This window comes from Apus apus, chromosome 1, assembly GCF_020740795.1.
Source record: "Apus apus isolate bApuApu2 chromosome 1, bApuApu2.pri.cur, whole genome shotgun sequence".
NCBI classification, from domain to species: Eukaryota; Metazoa; Chordata; class Aves; order Apodiformes; family Apodidae; genus Apus; species Apus apus.
This window is the reverse complement of record NC_067282.1, coordinates 60010701-60024905: the sequence shown is the minus strand read 5'-3', so window position 1 is coordinate 60024905 and position 14205 is coordinate 60010701.

The following is a 14205-nucleotide window of genomic DNA, read 5'->3' as shown; positions in this document are numbered from 1 at the left end:
TATTTTTATATTTTTTTTACAGTTTTAGAGACATTCTTCATTTCGAAATCTGAAGAAACAGTCCAAGGTATAAGAAGAAGATTAGTTGAACATTACACTGTGACTGAATATATTACATGAGTTCCTACTCAGAAAGCAAAACAGGCCAAAAATTACCAAAATGAGAACAGAAAACTAAACCAGGCTACTATTAAATATGCATTGCTACCAGAATTTGAAACATGATAGATGAAAGAGACCAAAGATCATCCATTCCATCTCCCTGTAAGTGTGAGATTATGCACTCTAGACTTTTGCCAGTGCTAGGTAGACATCAGTTTCTAAAGGCTTTTTTACTTCATAGAATCATAGAATTATAGAATTACTTAGGTTGGAAAAGATCTTTAAGATCATCAAGTCCATTAACCCTACCCTCCTTTCGGCCTTTCTTGTGGATGGGTACCACATCCAGTGGAGCCTCCAGTCCACTGGAACCTTTCCAGTTAGCCAGGACTGCTGGTAAATGATGGAAAGAAGCTTGGTGAGTGCATCAGCCAACTCCTTCAGTACTCTTGGGTGCAACCCATCATCCATAGACTTCTGAATGTTTAGTTGGTGTAGCAGGTCACTGACCATTTCCTCTTGGATTATGGAGGTCTAATTCTGCCCCACCTCCCCATTTTCCAGCTCAGAGGACGGGGTGTCTTGGGCACACCCAGTTCTACTGCTAAAGACTGAGGCAAAGAAGGCATTTAGCACCTCATACTTTCCCTCATGCTTTGTCACTGTATTTCCCTCTGCATCCAATAAGGAGTGAAGATTCTCCCTAGTCCTCCTTCTGTTATTAATGTATTTATAAAGAATTTTTTTATTGTCTATGGCAGCAGTAGCTAAGTTGAGTTCAAGTTGGGCTTTTGCTCTCCTAATTTTCTCCCTGCATTGCCTTACTACATCTTTGTATTCCTCATGAGAGGCCTGTTCTCTCTTCCAGAGGCCGTAAACTTTCCTTTTCTTCCTGAGCTCCAGCCAGCTTCCTTCAGAAGAAATTTTCACAGCTTAACAGAAGTTTTTGCAATAGCAATTTTAAGGGTTTTATTTATAGGGTCAATACATTAGTGTTAATTACAAAAGGCATAGTAATCACAAGAAACACTTCCTCCTTGATGCCTATATCCATATAATTGGATATATTAATGTTATGCTATTCCCTTATTTTCCTCCGCTCTGCCTATCACCTTAGTCATTGCTTAATCATCAAGCAGTTTATAAATTTCTTGCTAAGTGATGGTTGGCCAGGATTGACTTCAGTTTTCCAGGACAACTCACAGAAGTTTCTTTGGAAAAGGGATGCCTTTAAGTAGACATTACAAAGTGGTATTCAGGATTATTCCAGAACTATAACAATAAAATTTAATGTTTAGTACACTGTGCTTCCCACTTCTTGGTTGTTTTTTTTCAGCATTATTACTTTCTGGGTTTCACCTGCATGTTGTATCATATGTTCATAGAATCATAGAATCATAGAATCTTAGGGGTTGGAAGGGACCTCGAAAGATCATCTAGTCCAACCCCCCCTGCTAGAGCAGGGTCACCTAGAGCACATCACACAAGAACGCATCCAGGTGGGTTTTGAATGTCTCCAGAGAAGGAGACTCCACAACCTCCCTGGGCAGCCTGTTCCAGTGCTCTGTCACTCTCACAGTAAAAATTTTTTTCGTATATTCACCTTGAACCTCCTATGCTCCAATTTCCACCCATTACCCCTTGTCCTATCACTGGTCATCACTGAGAAGAGCCTAACTCCATCTCCCTGACACTCACCCCTTACGTATTTGTAAACATTAATGAGGTCACGCCTCAGTCTCCTTTTCTCCAAGCTAAAGAGACCCAGCTCCCTCAGCCTTTCCTCATAAGGGAGATGTTCTACTCCCTTAATCATCTTTGTAGCTCTGCGCTGGACTCTCTCAAGCAATGTTTCAGGTAATGTTTCATTATTTGCAGTGCAATCAATCACATTTTCCTAAGACAATTCTCATGTTATTTCCATATCATGTTTAGATTTTTAGGGTCTATGTGGTTCTTTATGATTTCTCTGTTTTGGCAAAGTTTGCAGTTCTATCTGCATTAGTGCTAGATGGGGGGCTTGTATCATCCTTGAGAGCCCTGCAGGAGTGCAGTGCCTCAGAAACTAAGGAGAGGTTCCCACACCTCTGGACAACCTGACCAGCTATTTAATATAATTGCTGTATGTTTATCTGCTTGCCCTTATAGGTACAAGAACTTGTGGAGCAATGTGAACATAGAGGGATTTTGTTTTGCCTGCTGATTTTCAGGGAAGGGTTCTCGTACCTCTCCCTCCACATGCTTACAAATCCCTCTAAAGGGCATTGGTGTTCTCTTCATTACTAATTTTTCATGATCCTTGGTAAAGATAAAATGTGGGAACTCATCTCTTAATCCACTAAAAGATGAACCATTTGTGTGGCAAGGAGCACTCAAACCAGACAGCATTCACCATGGCAGATTTTGTAGAAGAATCAATCTCTGGTTGGGGAGCTATCAGCCAGCACATGATATATGCCAGATTCCAAACCAAGTTCCTAAAGACATCAATCATACAGAGATATTTTCTGACAGAAGAACATAGTGACTAGGACAAATTCTACAACTGCCTCAAAAGTGTGATTGACAGAATATTAAAACACAACTTACACTTTGTGATGGGTGACATTAATGCCAAAGTAGATGCGACAACCAAAGAATGGAACAAGCAGCAGGGAAGCCTGGGAGAAGAACGTATCAACCTAGATCCAAGGGACTGGCATTGTGCTTTGTGTCTTACCATGTTCTCATAAACAACTTTGTCAGAGAGCAAGAAAATCCCAGAATAATGCAAGCCTCTACTCTTTTCATGTTCCTGACACACCAAGCACCTTGGTATCCATTTGAGATCCAGATAAGCTATGCAAGACATAATAACTTCTGGAGCATTCAAAACCAAAACAAGCAACCTCAAAACCAATGTGTCAAGAGGCAACATCACAGAGGGAAAGCAGTGACTTGTCTATCTAGGCAACCTGTTGCAGGTCTACAGCAGAGCTCAAGAAAGGGATAACATCAACTATACAGTACAGAACTTGCTGAATGTACCAGTTTACAGAAATAGTGATATGTAACACCAAAACAAGTCAGCATGAGGTTGTAGGACACAGATCTGCTGCACTGGACAAGAAAGGAGACATCTTTGAACAGTATTTTTTGTTTTAAATTACTGGCCTTTGATGGAGAGATTTATCACCATCTGTGAAACTGAGGTACTATCTGTCAACTATGAACTCTATCAAAATCAGATGGAAGCACTGAATACATTTGGAGTATGCATTTTGGATACCAATACGCAACCTCTCACTTGAAGTCATCAAGCAGAAAAAAAAATCTCACACTTGATGCCATCAAGAGTGTTTCCAACTACCTCTGGCAAACAAAACCACTGAAAATGGAGGCTTGCACAGATAACCTCAAGAACAAATGCCAAACAAAGTAACCAATAGCAGTAGCAACAAATAATTCTCCTTGATCTGAGTTGCTCCAACCGCTGTGCCACCACTATCAAAAACAACATATGTAAAACTGTCCCAATTTGAGCCAAGATGAAGCCAATTTTCCTTTTACAGGTTTTTTGTTGTTTTTTTTTTCCTCCCTTCAGTAAGCTCTCTTTTATCTAGCAGCAAGTTTTCCAGCTAGTGTACTGATAACACTGGAATGTTTATGCTCCTGCCGGCACTGGAAGGTCACTTTGCTCTGTTTGTTCAATCTGCAGCTCAAATGCAGCAGAAGAGTTGTATCTGCAGCCCTCCTGTAGGGAGGAGTGGACTAGATGGACAGCAAAATTGACCAAAGTATTCCATTCCATATATCTGCTTAAGCTTGGTGTAAGGTCAGGGATCATGGAAGTCAGTTTCCTACTTGCTTCTTCTTCCCTCCTCTTCTGTCCATGCCTGGTATCCAGAGAGGACCCTGTCTCTCCATCAGTGTTGATCCCCAGGCTCATGCATTCCTGACCCTCATAACTCTCCCCTCAGCTCCTGACTGCTCTGCCGCTCTCTCTGGCAGCTCCAGAACTTCTCAGGGTTGTTCACAGCTCAGGAGATGCCGCAGGAGTTGCTGGGGGTGGGGGGAGGCAACAGGGGTTTGCACATTCATGAACACATTTGTATATTATTGTACATATTTTCTTACTATTAGTATTTAATTAAAGTTGTCTAGTTTAGTTTTCAATCCGGAAAGTCTCTCTCCCTTGATTATCTCTCTCATTTCTGCACCTGGGGGAGCAGGGAGCAGATTGAGAGCATTACTGTCACTGGTTCAATTGCTGATCCTAAGTCAAACTGTGAGAAAAACTATCTAGAATTGTTCAAATGAGTTGTCAGCATTGTGATTGTGCCTGTAGATATATTTGAAGTTAGAGCTTGGAGGAGGCTTGTAGTAGATGGCCAAATGGGGCTAAAGTTACTGAGGCAGATTGAATGGCTGGTCCGAAACCTGGCCAGAACCTTGTAGAGCTTGTGCTCCACTCCTAAATAGGGCTTCAGTAGCATGAGTAGCTACAGGGCAACTTCAGGAGCATAAAGAAGCAAATGTGGAAGAAAATGCAGAAAAACAGGAAGAACAACAACAGAAGAGGCTTCTTCACAATTCTGTAGACTTTCTTCCCATTAAAAAAAGCTTTTTCCCAACTTACAGGAGTTACACTTATTGACCATAAAATTGCTTTGGAAGTAATTTACAGCTGTTTGCATAGATGTCAGACTAAATTTTGTGTTGCCTCTATAAGTGCTAGGCTGTGAAATAGTGCAAGTATTATTCATACACTTCCATTTCTTCTCGTTTCTTTATCAATGACTGAGAGCTCAAGGACAGCTTTAAGGATAGTTAATATGAAAAAGATTGCCTTTAGCTTAAATATTCTGCTGTTTATTTAACCTTTAGCACTCATACCATTGATATTTAAATATACTAATTAAGAGAAGAATATCCTTTGCTTCTGGACATTTAGTGATTAGATCAAGGCCTAAAAGAGCAAGATTATAGAACAGGATAAGAAAATTAAGAAAAACTTGCTCAAAAAAAAAAAAAGGAAAAAAAAAAGGAAAAAAGAAAAAAAAAGGTCATGCTCTGCAGGAATAGAGAGGCACTGGAATGGTTTACAATACCATGGAATTAGTCTCTAACGAGACAAACAGCACTCCCTGACATGCCTATGTTCATTCTTGCTCAGCTGAGCGATACACATCCATAAGAGTATGATGTGTGCAAATGTACAAAGAAGTCCATCTTCCAAAATTATTATAATGTATTTTATTTGTCAGTCTGATCTGAACCACTTGAATGAACCACACATAACTTTTCAAAGAACTGATGGATTTTTTACCTGTTTCATCCAAGGATCTTTACGAGCTGCTGACCTAAGCAAAAAGGTGTAAGCAAATAATTCTAGCACATCCAGAGAGATAATGCTTCGACTTCACAGCCACAGTCAAAAGGTTATTGTCTTTTAATGCATTATACATCTCTTCTTTTTACTTCTGTTACACATGCTTCAATACAAACATTTCATTCTACCATATCAGTTAACCACGGAGTGTAATGTAAAAATTTAATGCCAATGTGACACATCTAAAACAAAGAAGTACATCACTCCTCACGGCCAGATACTTCATACTAGTCCAGCTAGTGGTGCAAGCTGTTAGAGTGGCATCAACAAACAAACACCTGTTACAGATGCCAGCTGGCACATCACCAAGTACCCAAAGGCTATCTCAACTTTCAGCTATGTGAAAAGCCATCAAGCAGCTCTCTAAATACTGCTATTGGATCTCTCATCCTTAAGCACTTCCACTGTAAAATTCCCTCACTTCACAAATATTTACAAACTAACATCCATTTGGGTATAACAGTGCAGATGACTTTTAAAGCTCAAGCTGGAAATGGTTTTCTTCCCATGGAACATAGTATGTGTGTGTGTGTGTGTGTGTGCATGCACAAACAACAGTTTGTGAACAGCTATATCTGTTGGCCTGACGGCTTTTGAAACCTTGGCCTGTTCTAATCATATTTGGCAGATATTAGAGATCTCAGAGCTACAGATCGCATGGAAATAGATAGCCAAGCAGACAAGAATAATTTTGTCATCATGTCCATTCTAGAAAAAGGCATCTGTGTGAGCTCAGCCATTAACAGACATTAAAGTATCTGCTCCTCAGTTGAGGTTTCTGTTCTGTGTGGATTTTCAGGTTTTTAATAAGGCACAAACCACAAATCTCAACCTTTTTCACATTTTGAGCATTTGTAACATCTTTCTTGTATGGATTCTCTGGTGTTTAGAAGTAGTGTTTGTAAACAGCATCTGTTAGTGTAATTAATTTTAAAAGTAAATTGACAAGGAAACAAATCCATTGGAAATAACTGCTCCAGTTTTTAGGGAACAATTTATTTCTATTAGATGGCATAATTACATTTCAACTAATTAAAAGGAGAATAATAAAATATGTTGCAATGGAAAAATTATTACAGACTAATAAGACTCAGTTGGAAAGTCATGCCATGTGGATTTTCCTTATTTCAGGCACTGTTCCAAACTTAAGAAAATGCTCCTTAAGCATTCAAGCCCCCATATAAAGATTTCTCTGATATTGATGTGAAGGCTTCCTAGAAAATATTTCTTCTGCAAAAATTGTGTTCTGTGTTCAGGCACTAATAAGATTCATACTATGCAAACTGAGCTACTCTGCTGGAGACCCAGCACCAGGAGTTTAGTCAACAGAGACCGAAATCTTCCTCTGCCATAAGAGAAAAGTTTGAGCAATTCCCAGGGAAATGTTGCTGTGTCTTTGTATTGACTCATGAGGAAGCCCAAGTTAACTACAACAAAACTGAAATTTCTTAGTTAAGTTCAGTTAGTCCTGGCAAGCTGATGAAACTTTGTTAATATTCACTTCTTAAGAGTCTACACTGGGTTCCATCTCTTGTATTAAGCATCTTAACTTTCAGTGTGCATCAAGCCACAGTCCCTTGACTGTCCATGCAGTAGTTCAGCTGACTCTTGAGCTTGCTTCCCTCAACAGGGAACTGCAGGCACTTTTCAAAACATGACACCTTGCTTCACAGTTTGAACCTGACAAGGTGGTATGGATTCAGGCTGCATCCCAAGTTGAGTTCCCAACTCCACTGAAAGTCCTCCAAAGTTATTTCAGCTCCTGCACTCACAGACAACTCCATATTCCATCGTGTCATAGTCTGGAGCAGGAAAGCTGGTGTCATTCTGTAAAAAGACCACTTCTGATAGACTGCGATATAATTTCCTTTGAGGACCAGCTCCTTTACTGCTGTAGAAATAGTCAGCAATCACTGAGGCATAACACCGACCCCCTGCTAGGAAGCTGTGCTTGACCCCCTGCCTGCGAAGTGTGTCTATGAAGAGTCATCTAAAGCTACTGCAGGTTACACATGGCAAACGACTTGCCATGAAAAAAACAAGCTTGGTCCTCTGACATCCATAGTTTCATGGCTTGCTGAGTTTAGACCTCTTTCTCAGATGTTGCCTAACAGAACAATCAGACAAGACATGTAAACGAGCCTGTTGCTGAACAGACTTTAATCACATTTATTTTCTTCTTTTGTGTTATTTTTTCAACTGTAAGAAACACTACTGCATGCCCCAGAAGAACAAATGTGAATTGCAACCTGCCATAATATGTATGTTTTACTCTTATTCTCATTGTTCAGTCACTTAAACATAAACATGAATCAGGTGTGAAGGTCTGAGTCTTCCAGATGTGAAAGAAAAAACTGTAAAGCATAACCAGAACTTAAACAGAAGGTGGAAAAATGAGCATAGGCTGTTTTAGAGGCACTCTGATACATTAAAAGTATGTGGATTTTTATCTGGGGATTTTTTGTCCTGCCTTATCATTTGGACAGATTGGGAAGTAGGAACACTATTGTATGTTTGTAAATTTTGCCTGCAGATATGGACCAAATGTGCCTGAAGAGACACCTTAATGTGAAGAGAACGGGTTATGAAAATGAATGACAAAATACACCATGATTCTCCTGTAGTGCAAAGAACTGGACTGCAACCATGACAGATACAGTGATCAAGGGGTGGCAGGTAGGTGAGCAGCCTGGGAGCAATCTTGGGAATGAATTGTGACTCAGAGTTGCAATTTGGTCACTTGTATTTTCTTGGCTTCAGGAGTAGGCTGGCAGTAATTTGAAGCAGCCCATTGCCAAGTCCAGCTTACTCCTTTCTATCAAATGATGCAGTGAGTCTGGGTGGAACCCTGGGAGAGATGTGAAAAGAAGGCACCATCTATTCATTTCTTGTCAATTCTCTGTCCTTTTATGGCAAGCTTTCAGACAGATTACCCACACAGGAATGCAAGGGTGAGGAATAGTATTGCAGCTGCAGAATGAATACAGCAGAGTTCTTTTTCTCTCTCCCTCTGCATAACACCCAGTCTATCAGATCATACTTCAGCAGGCAGTCAGACTGTGGGATTTGGTGCTGGGCTGTGACCAAAGAGCTTCATTTCTAGCAGGGATCCCTTGAACAGTGTGACCCCTTAAGAAGCCCTTGTTTCTAGACACCTTGCAAAGCCACACTGTGCAGGCCAGACTGACCTTCTGCCTAAGCCAGGGCAGAAGCCCTGGGGTTGTGCTGTGAGCCACACGTTAGACGAGCTTGATTCGGAAACTAATTGTATGGAGACTCACTCTCACCATGGTTACCTTTAATAAAGGAACAGGTTTCCCTTTTTTTCCTATGAATTCAATCTTGATACCATGACTTTGGGCCAGAACATTCCATCTTTGCTCATGTTGAGTTTTCTCTCATCTTATGAGGAGCATGTCTCTAAGCTCTGTGGACTGTTACTTGCCAGGGTACCTCATGGGGTGCTGGTTTTCTAAGGACCTAAAATGAGGCATCATTTGGACTCCTCTGGAGCTACAGCCCCGGCTAAGGGTGGAGGGTTTTTTTCTGCAGTAGCCAGCAGGTGTCTGGGACAAATAAGTTTCGCTGTGACGTGGTGCCAGAACATGACCAACATGATGTGGTCACCCTGACTAGGGAACTGCAAAGTGTGCAGGAATCAGGATGATATGTCTCGCTAAAGTGGGATGCTCTCCCACATAAGTCTGGATGCAATCAGTTTCGAGAAGTAGCGTTATCTCTCAACATGAGGAAGGCTGGTAGGAATTAGCTTTATATCTCATTCATTTCAGTCTTGAATTCTTTTTCACAGTTGTTATTTACAGTCTAAGCCTGTAAATTTGAGCCAGCAATGTAATTATGATATAAAGATTAATTATAGAAATTTTCAAGATGAAAAAACATCTTCTTTTTTTTTTTTTTTTCCAGAGGAAATTACTAAAAGCAATGATCTCAAACTCCATCTTTTCACAAGCTCTTACAAGGGAGAGGACTCCAAGCTGCAGTGACCTTACTCATGTACAGATCAGAGGATTTAAATTGGTTTACTTGTTTTCCTTTACTGACTACATTTACAGAAGGGGCAGCTGTCAGTCCTGATCTCTCAGACTTTAATCAGTGTTCAGAGAAACCACTATAGTCTCAGATATGGGCTAACAGAGAAATGTATGTCTACAGGGAAAAAAAATCTGCCATCATCTGGCTGACGAGGTTGAGATTTCTATTCCAGGATGCGTTACCAAGGTGGGTGGAAGACCTCTCAGGACTGATCATCTTCCTCCTCCCACATCTCAACAAGCAATACCAGATGCAGTCTTCCCAGTGGCATGTATAGCAGCAGCTACACAGCTTCCCCTGATTCCTTCATGCAGCTGCTGCTGCTCCTGGATATGCTCAGCTTCAGGGCCAAAGCCTAGCACGGACTATGTGAAATGACATATGTGCATGAATTATTTAAACATGAAAATCCTTACAGTTAATAGGGAAGGCAGAGAAGACAGCTAGTGATAACCTGAAAATCGTTTCTTTGCACCTTTCAATATGCTACTATAAGCACAAAATCAGTGGGCACTCAGAGAAACTTACTCTGTACATTTATAAGTTACAAATGACTTTATAATTAATTTTGCTTTAAAAAAGGCTTTCAAAAAGACATTGAGGTTTTCAGTGTGTGTGTACTATAATTTCCCTGAGCATTGGACAGCTGGCAGTGTTGACATTTATCTGCACAGCTGGAACTTACAGGCTCAGTCCGTTGCAATGGGAAGACGAAATAGAGTGTTAAGTCCCTGAATATCTTTCCCTGAATATCTTCTTTTTTTATCCCTTACACCATGGGTGCTTAAATTTTAATCTTATTGTATCAGCACTTACAAAGAGTGTTTCTGTAACTGAAGGAGATCTGCTGATATCTATGATGTCAATACTTTGAAAACTGAAGCACCAGAATAGCCTCTGATAGGCAAATACTGAACTGGCCTCTTACCCTGCCCTCAGGATTTTGTGAACCTCAAAGTACTGACAGATGACCTGTGATAATGAAAAGTAGGATTGTTTAGATTATTTAATCTGCATTCAGAAAACTGAATAAAGAAAAAAGGGCTTCAGGGGGCTTGTTTGTAAAGGAAACCTCTGCATGGTCTGGGGCCTGTGCTTTAGGAGACACCTGCTTTCGTAATTACTCTGCATTAAAACTAAGAGTATAACCTGGTCATTTCCTATTTATTATCTGTTGATACTAGTAACTACTATGTACTTGGCTTTGTCCTTAAAACTACACATGCTAAAGTCAGTAGTTAAATTTCAATTCACTTCAAAGAAAGAAGAATTAGGGTAATAATGAGGGCTTTGGCAATTAAGTTTGGTAAGTACATAAAGACTATAAGATATCTGTTAGCAGTAACTATCTAAAAGAGACACAGAAAGGAAAGGGTGATGTGAAAACCCAGAAGAGAAATTATAAAAATTAAATATTTGATCTTTTTCTATCCCTCCAGTTCCCTCTCACTGCACAAATGTAAAATGCAGTTTTGATTAAATTTAAAATAATAAGCAATAGAGGAAAGAGTTGATGTGTCAGACTCTCAGCTGGTTTAAACCAACAGAGCAATTTGTATCAGCTGAGAGCCTGGACCCATGAGATTGTTAAATGATTGTTAATTATTACAAGAAAATACCTCCTTTCATGATATTTTGCCTATTCACCCCCCAAGAAAATTCACATAATGGTTAATTCTGCTCTGTTATTTTAAAAGAATTTTTACAGTCTAGTATAACATCAGAAAAAGAAAATTATATTTCAGCATTTTATTTATCAGTAGTTTATTTGTTTTGGGTTTGGTTTTGGTTTTGTTTGTTTGTTTTGTTTTGTAGACACTGAGAAAAGCATTTTTGAATGTATAAACACAGATTACTAAGTGGCTGCAGATAATGCCTCTGTAAAGATGTAACAAGGGGAGGTAGTTACAAAACATCTGTAAAACTAAATCTCTGAATGAGATAAATGAACAAAATATTTAAAATGCATAAGTAAGTGAAAGGTAAATAAAAGAAAATCTACAAGGCTCTTACTAAATTGACAAATGAGTAATGAACAATATTGACATTCCAATCTGCTGATAAAACATTTATATCATATTAGTTTAAAGACTTAATATAATGTGTGATATAAACATGCATATGTTGCAGACACACTAGCTTGATTCTCATTTCAAATTACTTTCTGTATTCCTGCCTTCATTTCCACTGAGAAGGCCTCAATTTATATTGATGCTGGAAAAGAATACAGCCTAAATTTCCGAAGGTGGTGTTGAAGATAACCAGCAATAATGCACAGATCAGTCAAGAAGAGGGAACCAGAAGAGTTAAAAGGACTTGAGGGGAGTTTTATAGTTAGTATGGCATTGAAATTTGTGCTAGAAGGCCATTAAAAGTGCCATAAATGCAGACATATAAGTACTTAAAGAGTGGTTATGAGACCAAGGGGAAAGGTTTGTAGGAAGAGTAACAATTTGTTCTAAAGGGAAACTCTGCAGCTCTGCTTAGCTCTGGATTAGAACTTGCTTTGACCCAGGAGGTGGGATGTGCACCGGGGGAATGAAATTTGTCGATGATACATACCAGGAAGGGGCAATCAATAGAAAGAAGGGCAAAAAAGTCAAGACGACTCTGACAGAATGTGCCCAAAGGAAAATAAGTGCCTTATACAATTAAAGGTAGAGAAGTGTAAGATAATGAGATCAGGGACACAAAATAAGAGAAGGTGCTTATGCCCGATGTAATCATCTGGTACAAGATACTGAGGCAGTAGAAGCAGGATGTGGAGATAGACTGAGATCAAAAGGCTTCAGGACAGTGGTTAGCAGTAATACAAAATGTTACCATTGATTCAGAGAGGTAATAATAGTATCATAGATGATACTCCTGTGTAAGGGATTTATAAATGAAGCTGCATTTGCAATACTATGAGGGAGTTCTCTATGCCTTATAAAAATAGCAGAGGCACAGGGAACTGGACAATAGAATCAGGTAGACAGCAAACTTAATTATTCATAAGGGTCAGAGAACAAAACAAAATTGCCTGTGGCTTTCTCAGAGAAAGAAAGTGGATCTTACTGAGGAATCTGAGGTCTGGAAAATTCTAGTGTGGGCAGCAGCAATTGCACTACAATTTGATCTACTAATAAATAAAAGAGTAAAAGCATGATTGGAAACAATTAAAATGAAACTGAAAAAAAACAGTAGAGTGAGGTATTTTTAATAAATGAAGTGTGTTGCCAAAGTCAACAGTTGGAGCAACGGGAATAACATGATTTCCTGGATAACTATTTATTATCCAGCTGAGATTTTTTTCCTAACTTTAGGTAGCCAGTATTTTTAGAAGGGCTGACTTCTAGGTGGACTACCTCACGCTCTAAATATTCCTTTCTCCTACCATTAAATAAATAGGGAGCCAACATATAGGGCCACTTGTAACTCAGAAATGTTTGTCAGTTGCCTAAATTATGGTAGCATAAATGTGGGTTTCAAGAAGGATTTAAGTACCGGAAATGGGACCTTAGTGGTATGCAAGTGGCTGTTGTAAGAATCATGATCCTGAAGTCCCAGACTGAGCTGTGTCTTGGCTCTGGAAGCACCTAAATTCTGTTGGCAGCATCTTTACAACTTCTAATTTCCCTTTACACATGCCTAAGCTGCTTGTTTTGATAAAACTGCATAGCATGGTCAAGTTTAACTGCAACTGGTGTCCAGAAACAAAATCTTTAGGATGCATCTACATGATAGCATTCCCTACTGAATTCAGTTGCACCCATTTCTTCCTTTAAAATATGGTCAGTCTCATCTTCTCATGTAATAGCTGTTCAGCTAGAAAAGCTACACATGTGAAAGATGGAGGTCAAATGCCACCTTCTTTTATGAGAGGATGCAAATTTACTTCTCGCACTTCCTATCCATGGGATTATACGGTCTTGCTTGGAGGAACAGGAAGCTCATCACTGTCCAGGCAAAGATTTATTCCTTAATGGGGCCCAGAAGGATTTGATATATCCTTGAATCTCCCTTCTTCACATGTGATGGTTAGACAGCAGTCCTCTCTTGTAGGTATGACTTTTCTCCCTTCCCACCAATTTTGCATTCCTTTGTTAATAAGGTCACAAATAAAGCCTGAGTGATGGCAGTGGTCTATGCACCCATGCTTAGAATAAATCCTTGTAACAAGATGCAAATTCATGAAGCTAACTTCTAATTTCCTTGGTGAGTTCTAAAGTCATTCTAACAATTGTATAAAATTTTTATCAAAGTGGCTCTGACAGCCAGGTTTCAAAGGCAAAAAATGTACCTGCAAGGAGCTGAGCTTATGAGTCTACCTTAAGCAGGGGTGGGCTGTGACTGCCCAGGGAGTGAAAGAGGTTGCTTTTCTCTCACCTTGAGCAGGACTTGATAAAATGGGAGATTCACCCCCTCTGTGGGGTTTCCATACTGGCTCTATGCTGACCTTAGGTAGCTTATTTGTGTCGTTTCTGAGCTAGCAAAAGCTCCCATGGCAGAGGATCATATAACCCCCCTCAGCACAGTAGATCTGAGAGGTCTTGGAGATCTAAGGACTCCTGAACTCTCTGTATAGGTTTAGCTCTGAGTCCACCTGAGGATGTCTGTCTATATGAGTACACAAGTGTGTGTAAATGTGTACTTCTGTAAGCTGAGGGCATGTGTGCATTCTGTCTCACCTTTCA